The following is a 21722-nucleotide window of genomic DNA, read 5'->3' on the forward strand; positions in this document are numbered from 1 at the left end:
TGTGAACTAACAAAGATGAAGAACTTCCAGGGATGCATTTTGGTAGCGTGCCATGAGAGTTAGCAATGGTAAGTTGGTCATTTTTCTCAGGGACACAGTAACCCCCATATACATGTGCCCTTGCAAAAGCCCCCTTAATTTAAAATGTTAGCTCCCACCACATAGCAAATCTTGAGTTGGAAATTTAATTACCTACACCTTCTTTTAAGTGAACGAATTTCGTAATAAATTATTCCAATAGCAGGTGCAGCATGACTGAATAGCTGATTTTCCCAGAATGTTGTCCTGACTAAAAGTTCAATTCAATGTTCCTTCTTTAATCAGAAACCTACCCCTCCAGATAACTGTGAGCTTTCAATATGACCCTTCATTGATGAAATTTACCTAAACTCAGGGGATTACATGGAAAGAAAAGGGAGAAAAAGATTGGTTTTACTTTGTTCTCAGCTGAAATGTCTTACTTGTTAGATTGTTTTGAATAAAAACTTATGTGTTATAGTTTAGAGTTTACCTAAAATACAGAAAGTTTATTTATAGTAAAAATGGATTTTAGTTCTTGGGTTGCCATTGGCTTACATTCACTAAATTGGTAATTATTCTTTGCTGTGCACTTTATCAGGTAATGATTGCTAAATAAGATAATGTAGATGAAATAGAATTGACTATTTAATCATTGGAACTTTAAATCATTAAATGTAGTAATTAAATTCATTTGCACATTATATTCTAAGAAAGCTGTACCAGAAGTAGCTAGTGGGAGAAAAAGGTACATGTTTCTAACCTTAGAAATAGCTCTCAATGTTAAATATGAATAAGTTGAGCCATATAAAGATGTAGTGGGTCCTTTAGGCATACCACTATTAATAACCCAGGCAGCATTAGAACCTAGCCTTCTAGGTACTAGACTAGCTCAAGGGGTTTATCCAAGCCTTGTACATTCAATAAATAGTACTCTAATGAATGAATGACCCAAATGTGTTTCAAATAAACCCTCATTCTGCCATTAAAAATTTAAATCTTAATCCCCTAAAAACCAGGGAGAAATTATCAACCATGCTAAAGATTAGAGAGATAAGTAGATGTAGCTAGACATACAGATAGATGAATGATAAGAAGAGAGGTGAGGGCGAGACAGCAAAAGAGATTCTTCAATCCCTAAATTTGGTAATTATGTTATTTTCCCCATTAGGGAATATTTTTTCTATCTCTGAATATTTCTAAGTGTTCAGAAGCAAATGTCTCATAGGAATCAATATGAGTGGTAACTGGCTGAATGTCTGTGTCAAATGTTTCCCATTACCCAGTCCTGCTTTCCCATTGACAGTGATTTTCAAAGAAAAAATTCTGTGTGGATCTCCTTGCTCCCTTGTGGAAACTCCAGAGATCTAGCCTCTCATGGTCACTTTAGAGAAGAAGGAAGGAGAGTAACGGACATAGACAATGCACCCCAGCTTTCCACATGTTCAGATCACTCTGTGATGAAAGAATTAGAATAGAAGCCATCTAGCCCAGGGCTTTTTTATCTTTCCTGCCTTCTTTTCATCCTTTTTCCTCCTTTCCTTCCTAATTTTCTTTTTTTAAGCAGCAGATCACATTTTGAAAGCATGTTGAAACTGTAACTATTAATCCTGAAACCCATTATTCACTGAATCACTGGCATTTTGTCATTAGGGGGGCCAGACACTGCTGGATTACAAAGAAGTCAATTCTTATATTTAGGGTTTTGAAATTAATGGCTGAGTTATTAGCTTTAAAAAAACACTAAGTTTTTCTATTTTAAGAGCAAGGATTTTGAAAGAAGAAAGCATTTCTTGAAATGGCAGTTTTGATAAAAATAAGAGCATTAATTTTATACTACATACAATAAGGTTAGAAAAAAATGCCAGATTATAGAGAAGTCATATCCCACTCTTAAAGAGATAAATTTCAGCCAGTTTGGAGGAGGAAAGGATCGTGAAGGGAATAATACTAGAATGAGCTGCTGGTGAGAGTCTCTGCAAAGGAAACTAGATAAGACTGGGAGCCTAAGAGCTGAGAGAAATATGCCCCACTTCTCTGAGCCTCTTCAGAATGCCAGGGAGCCTCACAGAAAAGTCCCCATCGCCAGCATAAAACCACAGCTGCAAACAGCAATGGGAGAAGATCAGGTAAGGGAGAGGGGCGTTTGAGAGAGCTCTGCTCTGACAGTTCTCAACCTTAAGGGCTCACAGAGCAAATTCTAAAAATTGTAGTGACCCCCAAATGGGAACACAAGTGGCTGAGGGAGTGAACCAGAGTGTCATTACAGGTATGATTAGAGCATGCTACTACAGATGCTGCGAGGCCCAGGAGCTGGTGGTTATGGCAGGTCAGGGACAAGAGCAGCAAAGACAAAAACCGATGCCTGGAGTTGAAAACTTGTATCCACACAGACACCTGCACATAAGTGTTTATAGCAGTTTTTTTCCAGAACTTGGAAGACACCATCATGTCCTTAAGTAGATGAAGGATAAATTGGGTACATCCAGACAATGAAATATTGTTCAGCACTAAAAGAAACCAATTATCAACCTGTGAAAAGACATGGAAGAAACTTAAGTGCATATTCCTAAGTGGAAAAAGCCAATGTGGAAATAGGATTCTGTTACCGGAGGGGAACGTATCTCGCTCGTCTCCCCCGGTTGCTGCTGGGGGTGAAGTTCTTGCGATATTCTGAGAAGAGGAATTTTCTGAAACTCACAGGAGGATGCAATATAGTAGAAAGTTTTATTTCCTTGGAATTACACCCCTGGGTTTCCAGAGTCCCATTTCCCCTTAGTCCACTCATAAAAGAAGTGTAGCTGCGATTTCAGGAGAGCTAAAATCAGAGCCAATGTCCAGAGTCTCCTTTTCATGTTGAAGCTGGGACCAGTTCAGCCTTAGGCTAGCTGCAACCCATTCGTCCATTGCATGTGGGGTCCACATGGCCCTGGGTCATCCTAGCGAATGCAAGAGAGCCAATGTCCAGAGTCACACAAATAACAAGAGTCCCAAGAGTCCACAAGGAACTGAGAGAGAATTCCTTTGTTTAGGGGATTATTCATTCCCAAACGTTTGTGTGCTTGCAGTGGTCGCAACCATTTGACCAGTGACCTGTGCCCCAGTATGACTAACAGCAAGCACCTTCCCTAGTCCCCGAAACTTTTCTGGGCATGCATCTATCTCCCCTTAGTGGGTCCCCGGGGCGTGTGAAACTGAAGCTTCCTGGCAAAGCTGCCCAAAAGACATGCCTATAATGTCTGGCTTCCCCCTTTGCTCCTCTTCTGTTATCGATACCTAGCTAATTACAACCGCATCAATTCCAGCTACATGACATTCTTAAAAAGGCAAAACTATGGAGACAGGAAAAAAAGAAAAAGAAAGCAGTGGTTGACAGAGATTGGGGTGAAGGGTGGAGGCATTGTTAGAAAGAATGAACAGGCAGAGGAAGAGGATTTTAGGACAGTGAAAATACTCTTATGATATCATAATGACAAATATGTCCTTAACTGTTTGTCCAAACCCATAGAATATACAACCCCAAGAGTGAGCCTTAAGGTAAGGCTATGATGTGTCAATGTAGTTTCATCAATTGTAACAAATTACCGCCCTGGAGGTAATGGGGGAGGCAATGCATGTGTGGGAGCATAGGGCAAAAGGGAAATCTCCGTACCTCCCCTTCAATATTGCTGTGAACCTGACCTATTCTAAACAAATTAAATCTTAAAACAAAACAAAACAAAAAACATGGTGACCGAAGACTAGACTGCCACTTTCCCCAACAGCAAGATGGTTTTTAAGCCCCAGATGTAGATTCAGAGCTGAAGAGAAGAAAAGAGCAGAATCTTGAAATACCTTAGTGTAAATTGTAAATCAATTAAGAACCAGAGTTAGGAATTAAGCTATCATTTAAGCTCAATTAGAGAAAATCAACTTAAAGTTTACACAGTTGTTTATTGCCTGTCAAATTCATGCCTGCTACACCCACCAAATAAAAGCAGATGTAGTTTGGTGTTAGTGGCTTAGGGCCCTGGAGTCCCACCAGCTTGGGCTCACACACATTTCCACAGTGGGGTTTCTCAACCCGGATGCTATTGGCATGTGGGCCACATGATTCTTTGTTGTAGGGGCTGTCTTGTCGATTGTAGGCAACATCTGTGGCCTCTATCCTAAAAACCAGTAGCAAACACATTTCCCAGGCATTATCAAAATGTCCTCTCATAGTGAGAAGGTAAAAACTGGCACTGGCTGAGAACCACTGTTCTAGAATATTCCCAGGTAACCCTGAAAAATAAACCACAGAACTCCATGGAGTGCAATTTATAAACAGATGTCGCCAATTTCTCATTCACAAATGGGGAGTTAAAGCCAGGTTAGATAAATTGGCTATCATCCTGCCTGACTATAAATTAAGGAGAGAACAGAAATATAACTCAAAAGTCTCCTGACAATAAATTCTGTGCTTCGTCTTCCTAGAATTTGAAATATCTCAGAAAGCTAGCAGAGAACTGGGCACATAGTAACTTCTAATTAGATACTGAATGAATGAATGGCTTACCCTTTGGGCTATGCCATTTTCTCAGACATTCCAGGACCAATGAAGAACCATGACTGAAGCCTCCCAGCAAGTTGCAAAGACACTTTTAGAGGTCACATTATACCATGCAGTGCTTACCTACATATCTATGAATCCTAAGTCAGTGTGGAAAAAATATTACTGCCCAATAGTTGACTCAATGCTGATAATTGCGCAGTGTTTCAGGGCTTAGAAGATGGTAAAAATGGGTTATATTTTATACTAGAGGCCCAGTGCACGAAATTCGTGCACGGGGGGGAGGTGTTTCTCAGCCCAGCCTGCACCCTCTCCAATCTGGGACCCCTTGAGGGATGTCCGACTGCCCTTAAACTGCTCACTTAAGGGCAGTTGGACATCCCTCTCACAATCCAGGACTGCTGCCTCCCTGCCTGCCTTCCTGATTGCCCCTAACTGCTTCTGCCTGCCAGACTGATTGATGCCTAACTGCTCCCTTGCCAGCCTGTTTTCCCCTAACTGCCCTCCCCTGAAGGCCTGGTCATCCCTAACTGCCCTCCCCTGCAGGCCTAGCCACCCCTAACTGCCCTCCCCTGCAGGCCTGGTCACCCCTAACTGCCCTCCCCTGCAGGCCTGGTCCCCTCCAACTGCTCTCCCCTGCAGGCTTGATCGCCCCCAACTGCCCTCCCTTGCAGGCCTGGTCCCTCCCAACTGCCCTCCCCTGCTGACCTGATCGCCCACAACTGCCCTCCCTTGCAGGCCTGGTCACTCCCAACTGTCCTCCCATGCTGGCCATCTTGTGGTGGCCATCTTGTGTCCACATGGGGGCAGGATCTTTGACCACATGGAGGCAGCCATCTTGTGTGTTGGAGTGATGGTCAATCTGCATATTATTCTTTTATTTGATAGGATAGAGGCCTGCTGCACGGGTGGGGGCCAGCTGGTTTGCCCTGAAGGATGTCCCGGATCAGGGTAGGGGTTCCCTTGGGGCGTGGGGCAACCGGGGCGAGGGGCCTGTAGTGGTTTGCAGGCTGGCCACAGCCCCTGGTGACCCAAGTGGAGGCCCTGGTATCTGGGGTTTATTTATCTTCTACAATTGAAACTTTGTAGTCTGGAGCAGAGCCAAGCCTTCTGCTTGGTCCATGGCGGCAGCCATTTCTCTTTGGATTTATGTATCTTCTATAATGGAAACTTTGTAGCCTTAAGCAGAGGCCTGGGCCAGCCAGGGTGTGCGGAAAGCTTGGCTTCCTCCATCACCAGGGGCAACCCTAGCCTCCTGCTCTTTCCAGCTCCGTGGCTGCCGCCATTTCTGTTTGGGTTTATGTATCTTCTATCATTGAAACTTTGTAGCCTTGAGTGGAGGCCTAGGCCAGCAAGGGCAGGCAGAAAGCTTGGCTTCCTCCATTGCCGGGGAAACCCAAGCCTCCCCACTGCTCTTTGTGGCTGTAGCCATTTTGGTTGGGTTTATTTGCATATTCGCTCCTGATTGGCTGGTGGGCATGGCTTGTGGGTGTAGCGGAGTGATGGTTAATTTGCATATTACTCTTTTATTAGATAGGATTTCCCAGGGCTTGAGGATGATGGCATTGTTGAAGCAGGCACGTGTAGCACCTGTGTTAGGTACAGTATCCATTATGCAACACAAAGCTCCTCTGACGTTCATGATCTGAACTGCACTCCTTGAGCCTTACTCAAATGTGCCCATGTGCTATTCATTACTTATTCACAGTGTGTTGTCATGTTTCCCTACAAAACTGCAGGTGGCTCTAAACCTAATGACTATTATTCTGTTTCTTGTATGGTTTTTATTATATCTACCTATCACAGTGCTGGGCACAAAAGAGCAGACTATCAGATTTGAAAACTGCCAACATAATTCTATAGACATTTCTTTAATTTGTTCAGAAACAGGTATCCTAAGAGCCATAGTCTGTCTGCCACAGGTAGTCCAAAAGCTGTGATTCTATTTTCTGTCCTTATGTATTAATGTTTAGTTGGATGGCACATTATCTGACATTGGAAGCCAGTGGCAACTTTCCAATCTGTGTTTCTAATAGAGATAAATGTTGAGCAGAGGTGGCAATCTGGCTGACAGCCCACCAAAGGCAGCTCTAGGGCAAGATCTGTTTGGCCATTTATTAAAGGCCACATAGTGAGACACAGGTTGTACTCGGCCAATACAAGCAAATTGGCACCAAGCCCACTTCACCAGTTATATTACTTCTCTGTGCCTCTATATCCTTACATGAAAAATGGGAATAATAGAAGTTTCTACCAAATGAGGTTGTTATGAAGATTAAATGAATTAATACATGTAATGTTCTTGGACACACCTTGCACAAATTAAGCTCTCCATAAATATTAGGTATTTATATGATGTTCATCACCATTATCATCTTCATTATCACCACAAAAGCTATTGGAAGGGGTCAAACCACACATCATATGCCTGTCAGTCTTTTCAAGGACTTTTTAGTCCTTGAAACCATTTAGTTACCAAATAACCAAACACCCAGGCTTAACGTATGAATTAGTTTGAATGTTAAACTCTTACATATAAAGATAGTCATAAAGTTGTTCATCAATCAAAACATAAAAATTATATTTTAGTATTAAATGACAGTATTAGGTGATATCAAGAGGCTTTATTCTTCCCAAGTCTCTTACTAACTCCAAGTCTTAAGGGTCTTAGTAGATACATTTCATCATTACAAAATACATGAAACTAACCCTAGGCCTCATCCACCCCTGCTGTCCCTCAGCTCCTCTGAAAGGCAGAAAACAGTATGTTTTTCTTATGTATTTTTAGAACAAGGTCATGTGTACCCAGGGTCAAAACTGTAGCCTTTAAAAATTATTAGAATATGAGTATTCTCAGCATTTCTTCTCTCCTGCTAAAGAAAATTCTGGCTTTGCCCATATGGCTCCTCCCACTCCTCTGCCCTCTAAGTGGAGGAGCAAGGATGGCTCCTGGGATTTAGTGTTGCAGAGCTCTGGCAATAGTTAAGGGGCAGAACTGGAGAAAATCAAGAGAAAGAGGGTTTGCATCAAAAAAAGAGAGATATTCCTGATTTTTTTTTTTTTAAGAATGGTAGAACAAAAAGGAGAAAAAAGAAAATTTGGTGGCTCGTGTCTGCTGGTTGTGATGGGAGATGAGACTTAATGATGAAGAGGTTTGGGGGACAACAGCCATTAGTGTAGAGGTTATTAGAATGGCAAAGACTGGGAGAGATTTTTGGTATCTTTATATGTACAATAACTTACATCTCCCTCTCCTTCCACTTCACATCTGACGTTTTCCTAGAAGGGTAACTGAATTTTGAACTTCTTTCAAATGCACTCTTCTTTCAGACCATTTGTATTTAAATCAAAACCTAGCAAAAACCTAGCCCACCTATGACCTTTTATATACAGTTACACAAAAACAGCAAACCTAAAAGAGGGATGGGGAGAAGTTACATTTGAATTGTTCAGGAGTTCATATTTCATCAAATGTCAAAGAAGATGGCATTGTGCCTAATTTTTTTAAGTTATCTTTATTGTTGAAAGTATTACAGATGTTCCCTTTGTTGTTGTTGTTTTTTCCCATTGACACCCTCCTCTCTGCACCCACCCCTACCAAACCTTCACCACCCTACTGTCTGTGTCCATGGGCTATGCATATATGCATGTAAGTTCCCAGGCTAATCTCTCCCCTCACCTTCTCTCTCAGATTCATCGGTCTGTTCCATGGTTCTATGTCTCTGGATCTAATTTGTTCATCAGTTTATTGTGTTCATTAGATTCCACATATGAGTGATTAAATTGTAGAGGATAATTTTTTTGGCAATGGTTGTTGCATTGACGTGACTGACATAGTACAGCAGGAGCTCTTGGAAACACTAGAGAAAGACTGACATGGTTTCTACCAAAACTCTGGAGGGAAAAAGCAAAGAATACCTTGTGCCTTATGGTTCCATGTATATTTTCATAGGAAGCAGCAGCAGCAGCAGCAACTTTATTAGCAGATACAGCTAGTGCAGCTCCATGGGCTAGGACCCAGCTGCTCTCTCCCTTCTCTGAAGCGCAATATAAATTAATTTGTCACAGCATCCTAGAATCATCTTTGTTTTAAATGATGCATGATTAAAAAAACACACACACTGGCTATGTCTGCCCTGGCCACATTCATTACCAGCATTTGCTCAACGTTGATGAGACCACCACTATTTTTGGGTGGCAACAGCAAAGAGGACCCTGGAAATGCACCGTGCTGCTGCTTCTGGAAGGCGGAGCTTCAGATTTATTTGTTACTATTTTCAAGCAAAATATTTCAAAGCAATCCTAAGGCTGGAAAGAGCAGGCTTCCCTAATAACCCTATCAATCCTAAACCCCACAGTATTCCATGATCTCAATTGATTTAAACAATAATAATCGTATAGAAAGTAGCAGCTAAATATCAACAAAATATTCCGAACAGTAGAAAAAAGAGTGGAGGAGAGAGAGAGTATGTGAGAAAGAGAGAGAGAGGGAGGGAGAGAGAGAAAGAGAGAGAGAGAGAGAGAGAGAGAGAGAGAGAGAGAGAGAGAGAGAGAGAGAGACTATGTTGGTGATTAGTCACAGTTTATAAAACATTGATGGCTTTTGGCTACTGCTTTTTACTCCTGCAAATGAGAGAAATTCATGCATAACCTATAAAGTAGAATGTCTTTAAAGTGAATGAAAGCAGCTGAATAATACAGTTTCACTCGAATTTGAAACTCCTTTCATTTCACATAGGTACCAGGCAAAGCATTGTTCTCATATCCCTCGGATTGATTAAGTTGTGAAGCAAGGCTTGTCCAGGCTCTGAGTTTCCCTCAGAAATTCTCAAATCTCTGCCCATCCCCCAAAGGCTAACGTCTGGGTAGGGACTGACTTTGCCCAACCAATTCCTCCATGTAAGCATCCCAGGCTCCTATTGTCAGAACTGTCCTTGCTTCCTGTCTACACCTTGCCTGCTTTCTGGCAGGACAGACAGCGGCTGGCTTTTACTCGGGAGGCCATGGAAGTCTCCGCTGTAATTAAAAAGTACACTATCAAAGTTAACTCTGCCTCTAGCCAGACAGAGGCTGTGTTACTCAGAGGTCTTTGTTCTTCTTTAGAGATCATCAAATTCCATTTTATTTAAATGCAAAGAAGAAAAACCCCTACAAGGCAAAACAAGAACTATGTTGAAGAAAAGTCAATAAAACAATTTACTCTTCAAGGGGCCAGCAGAGGTAATTTCCACTTTGATCTCCCATATCTGCATCCTAGTTTGTACCTGATTTATTCAACTACTGACGAGGAATCTCCAAATTCCACTTTTTTTCTTTTTTTCTTTTTTACCAATGCCTGTTTTGTTGGGTGAGGGCAAAGGCCTTTAATTATCCTCATGAAGAAGCCCGAATGGATTCCAAAACAGAAGACGTTCCTAAGCCCAGAAACAGAACAGTGTGAGGGTGTATTAATACACTGGGACGACATGGAACTCCAGGTAAATCACTTGAATCTGTGATTCAGGGAGTCATTATAAGGGAAAATGAAAACAGCACAGAAGCCCAAATGCATGCTTTACGCCAAGTTATTCACAGATTCCTGAGGATTTTCCTTGCCAATTAGACAGCTTCATATTTAAACACTTTTATAACCAATTCAACTTGAATTTTACAAAAAAGGAAACTGAGGTCCACACAAAGTAATTTACTCAAAATCCTTCAGTTTACCCAAATTTACCAGCATAGGGGTAGAGCCATCATCATCTCCTAATCCATGCCCATTCACCAATTCACCATGAGGCGGCAGTAAAGAGCTCTCTTAATAAGTGCTGCAGGCTGAGGGAGCCAGCAAAATGCCAAAACATCAGGATGATGTAGTCAAGTGATTTAAAAGTGAAATCAATCATCTGTATGTTTAAGACATTAAGTGGCACAACGCCAAATAATCAGCTGATTAAATGTTTAAAGCTCGGCAGTTGTGTAAGTCTTTCTAAACTACTAGGGTAGTTTTAAGTAAATTGTAGTTTCCTTATATTAAATGGTGCCCTTCTTGTCCTTTTGGACATTCTTTGTTCTCAATAGTTCAAAAGAGTTTACATCTCCAAAGAGTGAAAAATCACTTCATTTTTCATGACTTCTAATAAGATAAAATTAATTAAAAACATCTTACTGGTTGAATCTAGAAAAACCATAATTATATGTTTGAGGTTTTCCTGAGGAAGGGAGAAACTGCTGACCTATAGTGTCATATTCTATATTAGTGATTACCTCTAGGTGACTCTATTATTCTAACTACATATACATAGTAAAAATATGTCTGTGTGTATGCTGTAACAGGGACGTATCGTAAAGAGAAAGTTGGTGATCAGAGAACTGGTGAGAGAAAGAACCCTCAGAGGCTTCGTGAGGGTGGGATTGAGGTCACAAAGCAAGTAGAATGGACCTTAATCATCAAAGGAAAAGCATCTTGGGAAAATTAGAAAGATGGTGGTGATCACAAGCAAAATGAAGTACTAGGTGTACTGGTTTATAATGGCGGATTTTGTAATCAAAGAAAACAGGATAATTTCAAGAGAAACATCAAAAGTGCTTTATTCAAAGTAATGTCCATCACTAGCTACACATTTCCCGCATCTTTCAGGTAATTTGTGGATACCGTCCCAATAGAACTTTTCTTATTTTGAGGCAAACCATTCAGAGACCCAATTTTCCACTTCTTCATATGTTTTGAAGTGCTGCTCAGAAAGTGTGTGTGTCATCGATCAGAACAAGTGGTAATCTGAAGGAGCAAGGTCTGGTGAATATAGTGGGTGGATTAATACTTCCCAGGCAAGATCTTTTAACATGTCTTTAACTGGTTTTGAAGTGTGTGATGGTGCATCATTATGAAGCAAAATTACTTTGCTGTGTCTTCTGGAACATTCTGGTCATTTCACAATCAAAGTGTGGTTCAAATTGATTGTTTGTTGTCGGTAGTGATCAGTATTAGTGGTTTCACCTGGTTTTAGAAGCTCATAATACACCACACCTTCCTGATCCCAACAAACGCAGAGCATTGTCTTCTTTGTGAAGTGATTTGGCCTTGCAGTCGATGTTGATGGTTGACCTGGATCAACCCATGATTTTGTGCATTTGGGATTCTCAAAATAAATCCACTTTTCATCACCAGTCACAATTTGATGCAAAAAAAGATTTTCTTTCATGTTGGTGAAGCAACATTTTACTGATGACTTTTTCGTTTTCCATTTGTCTTTCATTCAGTTGATGTGGCACCCATTTTCCTTCCTTTAAAATCTGTCCCATTGCTTGTAAACGATCAGAAATTGTTTGCTGAACAACGTTTAATCTTTCTTCAAGTTGTTTTTGAGTTTGACATGCATCTTCATCCAATAATGCTTTAATTGTTGGTCTTCAAACTTTTTCGGTTGACCTGGATGTTCTTTGTCTTTCACATCGAAATCATCACTTTTAAAGCATTTAAACCAGAGTTCACAAGTGTCTTGAGATGGAGCATGTTCACCATAAGCTCCCCGAAGTATACAATAACTTTTTCTTCAAAATAAAGTAATGAATTAAAACTTCCCATAAATGCTCTTTTTTGGCACAAAATTCAACATTTTTAAGCATAAAAATATCTATGATGTTAACACCTTCAGCAAATTTGACATATGAAGTTTTGAAGCTTGCTGTCTATAAAACAAAATAGCATACATATCAAATCGCATATATATCAACATATGTGTAACTCCATCTATTGAAAAAAAAATCTGCATTATTAACTGGTACACCTGTTAAGCTAGCCACCACTTATGACCCCATGTGTAGTGGTGTATACCCATCTACTGCCAGCAAAAGATATGGACTGGAGAACTTTGAATAACCCAGCCCAGGTATGAGAAAGGCATGCCTTTGGTTGGGGAGGTAGAAGAGATAGCACCCTTTCTTATTCAGCCATTGCAGACTAGAAATAGCTAGCAGAATTTCTAGAATTTGGCAGAATGCAGGAAGTTTAGCTAGCTTAAGTTTAATGTTCATTGCGTTAAGAGTGTTTTGTGATATTCCCACAAGGTCTGGCAGAGAAGAGACAAAAATGCTGAGCCATCAATATTCATGAACCTAATAATCTGGGGGAATCTGTAGAGAAATTGCTCATCGTGCTAAGACACTCATCCCTTCCTTTATGGGCAGCCTGTTCTGTCTTTAGACAATGCAGCTATTCATCAAATCAGCCAAGATTTACTGAGAACCTACTATGTCCTGATTTACAAGGTGCTGAGGTAAAAAAGTAACATTATCAAGTTAAAGTGTGTTTATGATTACCATCAGTCGTTTCATAGTCCTCAAGACCAAAGTTCAAGAACACTTTCCAATTTCTACCCCTGGTTTGCCTACATAACTAATTTTTAGACTTCAGTCATTTCAGTCAAATGAATTGTCACTGCAGCTTCCCCCCAGCTTCTTGAAGATAGGGAGTGCTGGCACTTCTGTGTAATGAAATGTACCATGAAATTAGAGGACAAAAAGATACTAAGAAAATACATATGCAAGGTATGAAACATAAACATTACCCTTAATGTGAGTAAGCACTCCCAAATCAATAAAAAATAAATCAACTGCAGTACAGTCTTCCTAAGTTGAAATATTTTTGACCTTTGGAATTCTTAAATTAGTTTATCTGTGTATGAACAAATAAAAATTCAAAATAAAAGGCTTAATTCTCCTTGTTGAAAATAAGAAAAGAGATTAATTTCTCCTTTTTCTTAGACCAGTCACTTCAAAAAATTTGTAAGTACTTTCTCTTCCCTTTGAAATATATAAAAAAAACTTTTGAAAACTAGATAAAACTTTTGTCATCTTGATAACCCAATAATGTCTTTCATAAGAACTTAGGCATCACCACTGACACATAATCATCTGGGATGATAGAATCCCTATTTCCCAGTTTCTGTGAGAGAACAGGAAGCTAACTTGGGTGGGCTCTTTGCTCTAAGTTGCAAAACTGCTTCCTGTCATGAAGATATGAGAAATGTGTTTTTCTTCTGGATAAGCCAATTAGCTAACACATACGGTCACTCCAATTATTAAGTAAAGTTAGGGTGAACTATATGTAACAAGTGATACTGCCAAATCCTCTTATTTGAAGACTAGTTATTGCTTTTCTTGAAAACATGTGTGCAATGGGTTGTATCTACTTTGCTATATAAAAGGGCAAGATTTATTTCTGTCTTTGCAATTTCTTAGGAGGTTGCCTGTGATAAGTATCCCATTCTGGTTTAATGATTACCTAGTATTTGATAATAAAACTGATTTCTACCTTTCCTACCTTTATGGAGAGGTTTTCTAGGTTGGGAAATTTTGTTTTTAATTATATTTCCCCAACATCCATAATTGTTTGCTGTTCATTTTCTCCACTAAAATATAAATTCTGAAAACCCAACACCTTCTCTATGTTATTCACCATTGTATTTTTCTTCTGTTTGGCATATTGACGGTACTCAATAAATATTTGTTAATATACAGACCGTCAAAACTTTTCTGAGAGGATAAGCTTGAGATGATGCGTGACTGAGGAAAACTGTGACTTTCCAACAGGATTGGGCTTGTCCACAAAATAAAACCAAGTGAAATCAAGCTATGAGAAGGCTGCTGGCTTCTGCATTCCTCTCACATCCCTTCCCTTCTCTTCCCTGACTTCTCAACAAGGAACAAAACCTCACAACAGGAGTTACTCACGCTAGGTCCAGCACAAATAATTATTCTCTGGGGTTGTTGAGTTGGTGGGAAGAGATTAAACAAATAATTTATATGTATCTATGCATAATCTCTGGACACAGACTACAGTGTGGTGAAAGTCTGGGGCAGGAGGCGGGTGCAGGCTAGAGGGGGTCAATGGGTGGGGGGTGAGGGAAGGGAGTGCCAGGGCTGACCAGCAGCCCCAAAGGACTGAAAAAGCCATGCCACCTCGATTGCTTGCCTCCTTAGCCTTTATTGGAATTTTTATCTTTAGATACAATCAATAGGGTGAGTAATCTTAGGAGGACACATGTGCTCACATTGTCCTCTAGGCAAAGGCATCCAGGGATTAAGCACAAGGATTCCAGTAAACACCTGGGGGTCTGCACACACACAGGCATGTTTTTAAGGAATAATTAGGGATGCCGCCTTGGGCACTCCCCTAAGTGGGAATTCTGATAAACAAGGCAGGCGGCCTGCCACACACTTCCCTTTTATCAGAATGTCCTTACAACTTTCCAAGCATGTCTTTTGTGTTCCCCAACAGGGAGGTGGAAGAGATAGCTATAATACTTTCAACAATAAAGATAATATTTTAAAATACTGTTTTCCAAAGAGGAAAGTTAACTAGTAGTACCAGTCTCTCATAATAGGATACAGTTATGTAAAAATTAAAGTTTAAGTTTTTTAAAAGTAGGCAGTCTACATGTTACATCTGTAAATCCAGAAACTAGGTAAGACTATCCTCATCTTCATAAAAAATAATAACCTCTCACATTTGCAAACTTAATTAACAATTTGCAGTTGATTTTATCTCATTTGAGGCTAGAAACAATTCTGTGAGATAAGGAGGATAAATATGATTATCCCATATCAGAAAAACAGAAACCAAGGTTCATAGAATTTATGACTTGATAAACATCTGACAAGTAAGCAGAAAAAAAAATTGCCCTAAGACCTTCTGGTTCTTATTCAGCTCCCCTCCATTTGCTGACCCCTAACCATGGAAGAAGTGCTAGCCACAAAGGCTTTTCCAAAAATTACCCTACTGCCCACAGTGTCAAGCTAAGAACTGACTTAACCCTACCCTGGCATTCTGAGGTTCTTATGCTGTGTCCTTAAACCCGCCTAGTCCTCCCTTGTATCTGACTGACATGAAGAAGACAAGAAATTGCCACCTGAAATCCTGATGCCTCCTCTCATTCAGCTGCCCCTGCCCTCCAGTTAGAATCCATAGGTGTTGGATGCATTATAAGGAAATAGCATATGCTTATCCTGGTATCTACTTTTCCTAGTGAAAGAAGAAGGAATAATTGTAAAAGCAGGGTTCTTAAAAGATGCACAAAGTGGTTACTCTCTTCCCACCCCTCTTCCCTGTGAGAATCCTCAGTCTGTTGCATGCTTCCATGTCTCTGGATCTATTTTGTCAGTTTAATTTGTTCTTTAGATTCCACATATAAGTGAGATTAAAGAATATTTGTCTTTCTCTTATTTCATTTAGCATAATATTCTCCAGGTCCACCCATGGAGGGGATGGGAGTGGGAAAGAGGGAGTTAATCAGGTAAAAGAGGGGACATTTGTAATACTTTCAACAATAAAGATAAATTTTTTAAAAATATATTTTATTGAGTTTTTACAGAGAGGAAAGGAGAGGGATAGAGAGTTAGAAACATCAATGAGAGAGAAACAGATCAGCTGCCTCCTGCACACCTCCCACTGGGGATGTGCCCCCAACCAAGGTACGTGCCCTTGACCGGAATCGAACCCAGGACCCTTCAGTCCGCAGGCCGATGCTCTATCTACTGAGCCAAACCGGTTTTGGCTAAAGATAATTTTTTTAAAAAGATACACAAAGGTAGGATCCAACAGTGTGGAAAAAAGGAGAGCCGATTTATCATCAGGAGGTGAGAGGTTAGCTGGAAAAACAGGGTATGTATTTGTATTCATTCAATTAACATTCACTGAGCACTGTTTATGTGCCAAGCATTGGAGGTACAATCTATATATAAAAAAGGCTAATATGCAAAGTGTCCCCTCGGGAGTTGGACTGGGAGACCGAGAGTTCGATTGCTCACTATGACATACGCTGACCACCAGGGTGTGGTGTGGAATGAAGGAAGGCCCCAGCTGGCAGCTGGAAGACCCTGATTGGCCCTGATTGTCAGCCAGGCCTAGGGACCCTACCCATGTATGAATTTTGTGCACCCGGCCTCTAGTAATAAATAATAAGATGTGGATCCTACCTCAGGGGCTTCACAATAGAATGAAGTAGATAGAAAAGCAAATAAATAATTGATGCAATTCAATTTTATAAGTGCTTTGATAGCAGCATCAACATTAATAATCATCCAACTAGAAATAAAATATTTATCTAAATAAGAAGTTTAACAAAATTCTAGAATCAAATAAAATTTTGTCCAATATAAACTCTTCTGAAAGTGAAGAAGGTAAATAAGTAAAGCAATTATTTATTTTGAATTTCATGGAGGGACCTGAAAAGTATTGGGATATAATCCTTTAAAGCTACCAAGTTCCTACTGTAAACCAGACCCCGGGCTGTGGTGTGGCTTCAATAAGTGAATAAAACAAAAGAGCACCCAGTAAATGGAAGCAGACATGCAAACTCACCATTATGGATGGAGGGTCTGATAAGTGCTATGACAGAGCACTCACATAATGCTAGAACAGAGAGGAGATATTTAAACAAAATAGGGAAGTCAAAAGAGATTCTCAGGATTCATGATCCTTAAACTGAGTTTAAAAGGTAAAAAGGAATTTGCTAGTTGTTATGGATTGAATGCCTGTGTCCCCTTGAAATTGATATGTTGAAGCCCTAATCCCAAATGTGATGACTTTAGGAGGTAATTAGATTTAGATGAGGTCATGAGGGTGGAGGCCTTATAAATGGGGATTAGAGTTGCTATAAGGAGAAGAACAAAGGCCAGATCTCTCTCTCTCTAGCTCCCTAGCACACTAAGAATAGGTCAAGTGAATATACAGTTAGGTGGCAACTATCTGCAAGCTCAGAAGAAAGTTCTCACCAAGAACTAAATTTGTTGGCACCTTGATCTTGGATTCCAGAATGGTGAGAAATAAATAGCTGTTGCTGAAGCCTCCCAGTCGATGGTATTTTGTTATAGGAGCCCAAGCTAAGATACTAGTTTATAACAAAGAAACCATTTTAGAAAGAAAAAAAAGGAAGTGAAGAAATCACAGATGCTTAAGACAGCATGCCAGGTTTGAGAACTAAAAGAAGGTTGGCATGATTAAAGAGCGGGCATGCATGTGGCTTAGTGCAAGAAGATGATACTTCAGAAACAGGAAGCTCAGGAAAGTTTTGTATACTAAAGTGGGCACTTGAACTTCATGCTGAAAGCTATTAAAGAATTTTAAACAAAATAGGACTTATTCAGAATTGCAACTTAGCCTACTTTAGAGAAGAGCTACAGAAGGGATTAAGAGGGACAGATTTGGGGGCAAGAAATAAGTTAACATGTTTTTTGCTTTAGGGACTACTCTTGTCCTATTTTATAATCCTAGTCAGGCCATATGATTCAGGTGGGCTGTTGGGTCTCCCCCTTGCCACATGGGTGAACAAATGGCTTCATTCTGGGCCACTTAGAATACTCCTTGCCCACCAGTTATAACACGGCTCAATACACAAGATATGCTAAAAATATAATATTAAATATTATTAAAAATAGTATTGTGGAAGTGATCCAGGGAGTTCCTGGATTCTTGAGATTTTGGAGTTGTAGTTTATGGCACAATGACAAGTAGCACTATAATGGGAAATGATAAGGAAGTGGGTTTCATCATTCTGTTTTCAAATTAACATTTATTGAGTGCATTCTGCATGCCAAACACAAAATAAGGTGCTGAAATAGGGTTGGCAAAAATATAAATATGACTAAAACACATTTCTTGTCCTTAAATAGCATACTTTTAACAAGGGGAAACATTTAAGAATTATTCAAGATCAAAATTTTTAAATGAATAAAAGGGTATAAATAAAGGAATTTCTGGTAATCCGGAAAAAAATAAGTAATTTGTACTTGCAGCTGAAGGATCAGGAAAAGCTGTGAAGAGAGGATAGCTGTTGAGCTGAGCCTGGGATGGGTAAAGTGTAGACAGATGGAGGTGGGGACAAAATTAGTATTCCATGTAGTCAAGGAGGATGAGATGAAAAGGTCATTAACTTGAATCCCAAGATGGCAGAAGAGAAAGAATTACAAGAGGCATTAAATTTACTTAAGAAAAGGAAACATGCAGAGGCAGTGGGAGACAATAGTGTAATCATTTGAAGTATTCAAATGATAAGAATCAGAATGAGCCCATGTTTCAGAAGTGGCTCTGAAAAGAAAGTAGAGGCAGAGTTTTCACTAAGAGCGGGAAGGGAGGAGGGAGATACCAGATGAAGGACTGTCTTTCCACATTATACCTGGGGAAGAGAGGCAGAGTTTTCACTAAGAGCGGGAAGGGAGGAGGGAGATACCAGATGAAGGACTGCCTTTCCACATTATACCTGGGGAAGAGAGGCAGAGTTTTCACTAAGAGCGGGAAGGGAGGAGGGAGATACCAGATGAAGGACTGTCTTTCCACATTATACCTGGGGAAGAGAGGCAGAGTTTTCACTAAGAGCGGGAAGGGAGGAGGGAGATACCAGATGAAGGACTGCCTTTCCACATTATGATGAAGGTCCCACAGGCCATGGCATAAGAGGGGGTGCAGGAGAGAGTAAAAGGAGGAGCCTGAGTGATGGCCACATACAGGATCCTTGTGATCCTCAGACTGGCAATAACAGGAGTGAGCAAATTGTTGGCAGATTGGGAAAGACATCGGTAGAGACCTGGAGAGGGAAAACAAAGACACCTAACCAATGGGAAGAGTTTGGCTTAGAGAAATATAAGCCTCTGTTTTCTCATTAAAGCTCAATCACCCATCAGACTTGTTGCTTACTTTATAATTCCTCATAATGCAAAGTTTCACACTGGAAAGCAATCATATGCACAGTGGGATAGGATTTAGATTTTTTCTGCTGCTTTTTTTTTCTTTTTTTTACTCTGATTTTAGCTTTAATGTATTAGATTGCAATGGAAGTTAAGCTTACTGCCAGGTTATCATTCTCGATGGGAAAAGGTCCTTGCCATAGTGTGATTCTGCAGGCAGCAGTTGTCTGCTCTTGGCTTCCCTAGTTCCTAACTCACCCTGGAGCTGCCCCACCCTTGCCGACCTCATCATTCTCAGATTGAACCATTTCCATCTCCCAGGAAGCACAACCCTTGGCATGCCATTCTAAAACTGCCAGTTTAACAGCCCACCTGGTTGGTATTTTGCAACACTGACAAACACCTGCAGAATATGAGAAATGAGAAACCAAAGGAAGGAAAGTAGCATTATGGTGTTCCTGCTAAGCACATTGATTCACATTCTACTTCTCACAGAAACTCAGGCAAGCTCGGCTTTGCTATTTCTATTTTATCTTGATATTACTAAATGCTGTAACAGGAATTACAGAAGGAAACTCGTGAGAAAAAAAAACTGAGTAGTGAAAGAAATGGAAATTATAAGGTCAAATCTGATCCAGTTTTAGGAGAGTAAAATAAAAAGAGAGAAAAGAGAGGAGTGAGTCTTAAAACCTACACAGCTTCCCGCCCTCTTGGGAAGTGGTGTGTGTGGTGCCTGAAGCATAATTTGAAAATGAAGCCTCATGAAGATGCCTGAGAAAGAATGATCAAGTTAGTTCAAGCCATAGAGCCTCTAAGAGCATCTCTAATGGTGGTTTTTGTTTTTTTTTCTCAAAGGGCATAAGGACAGGCAGTTGTCTTAGTAACAAAGAGGTAGCCAAGGAGGTACCAATAACAGTTGTGTGAAGAGACCTAAAGGAAGTAATGCATAAAAAGCAGAGGGGCAGAGTGGGAGAAAAGGCATCATGCTACTGCTGTTTTCTGGGTCACTCGTGGCTGGACACTTTAGATATTCTTACTCTTTTAGATGACACCCTGAATGCTGACAGCAGGGCAGAAAGGAAATGTGCTCCCATATTCCCATGCTGTTATATTGAATTCAAAACGAGAAGTTAGGTCATCGTAGCTTTATGAAAGGTGGTATTATTTGTGATCACATTTGTAATTACTAAAAGGGACAGTTGAGTGAGTCAGTGTTCTTTGTAAGACATATTTATGAATTCAATAGTACTACATTAACAGTCCCAGCAAAATATTTCTAAATGTCACGATAATTGATTTGTTAACATTTTCCTTCTGATGTTAGTCATCTGTAGTGGTTGTTTTTTTTTTAACACTCTTAATAAATTTCCTCATAACTGTGCCCCAAAAATATAATTTTGGAATTATTCCCAATAATCTGTACTGGGATTATTGGTCAATAGGGCAGGATGAAAAGTTTTTATCTATTTTCTCACATAAATGAGGACAGAAACAAAAAAGAGAAGTTCAAGGCAAGCAATTGCCCAGGGAGTTAATCCAATTTCTTTTATAATTTTTAATTATACAAGTAATTCAAGAAATATTTTCCTCATAAAAATTTCAATAATACAAAGCAAAAGTCCCCAATACACAATCCTACTCCCCTCTTTGGAAGTATCTACTCTTATGAGTTTGGTGTTTACCCTCCAGAACTTTTTCCATGAGTTCGTACACACATATAGGTAATCTGAGTGTTAGTTAATGTACCTGATATCATATACTTTCTTCTCTTAATATATGTTTGAGACATAAGTCAAAGCATACGAATCTACTTCCTCCCCTTTAACTGCTACAGATCATTTGAATTAAGGTAACACGAGCTACTGTAATGAATAAGTCCCAAAATGTCAATGGCTTAAGACAGTTGAAGTTTATGTATTATTCACCTGTCAGTCCAATGAGAGTGATGCAAGTCAACAGGTAGCTTTCTGCCATTTATGAACCCAAGTTCCTTTCATGTGATTGTTGGCCATCTTCTAGGGCAGTGGTCGGCAAACTCATTAGTCAACAGAGCAGCAAACTGTGGCTCACGAGCCGCATGTGGCTCACGAGCTGCGGTTTGCCAACCACTGTTCTAGGGTCTTGCAATTATCTACATCCAGTTAGTGGAGGAGCATGGAGAAGTTTCATTTACTTTTTAAAAGAAATAGCCCAGAAGTGACCCACATTACCTCCACTAATATTACCTAATAACTTTAAGAGAGACTTAAATATTGCTAATGTAACTATTCTGCCATTGATGGATGGCCTGTCTCTTGTCATTCTCACAAATAACACTGCAATGAATATCTTTGTACCTGCCTTTGTAAGTACATGGACAGGTATATCTCCAGGGTAGAAAATGAGGTAGATAAATGATGGTTCAAAGAATGTGCACATTTCTTATCTTAATGGAGACTGACAGATTGCTCTCCAAAAAAAAGACTATATATCAATGCATACCCCACCAACAATGCATCATTTCTCTACATGC

At 40.0% G+C, this 21722-nt stretch overlaps 1 pseudogene across 1 annotated transcript in view; it reads right to left on the reverse strand.

Annotated features, from left to right (window-relative positions):
- Window positions 1-3931: 3931 nt before the first annotated feature.
- LOC308252745 (neurofilament light polypeptide-like) overlaps window positions 3932-21722 on the reverse strand; it is a 111344-nt pseudogene continuing 93553 nt past the window's right edge. Inside the window, exon 3 of the transcript in view lies at window positions 3932-4166. The product of the transcript in view is annotated as a neurofilament light polypeptide-like (transcript). The remainder of the gene's footprint in view (window positions 4167-21722) is intronic.

This window comes from Plecotus auritus, assembly GCF_963455305.1.
Source record: "Plecotus auritus genome assembly, chromosome: 7".
NCBI classification, from domain to species: Eukaryota; Metazoa; Chordata; class Mammalia; order Chiroptera; family Vespertilionidae; genus Plecotus; species Plecotus auritus.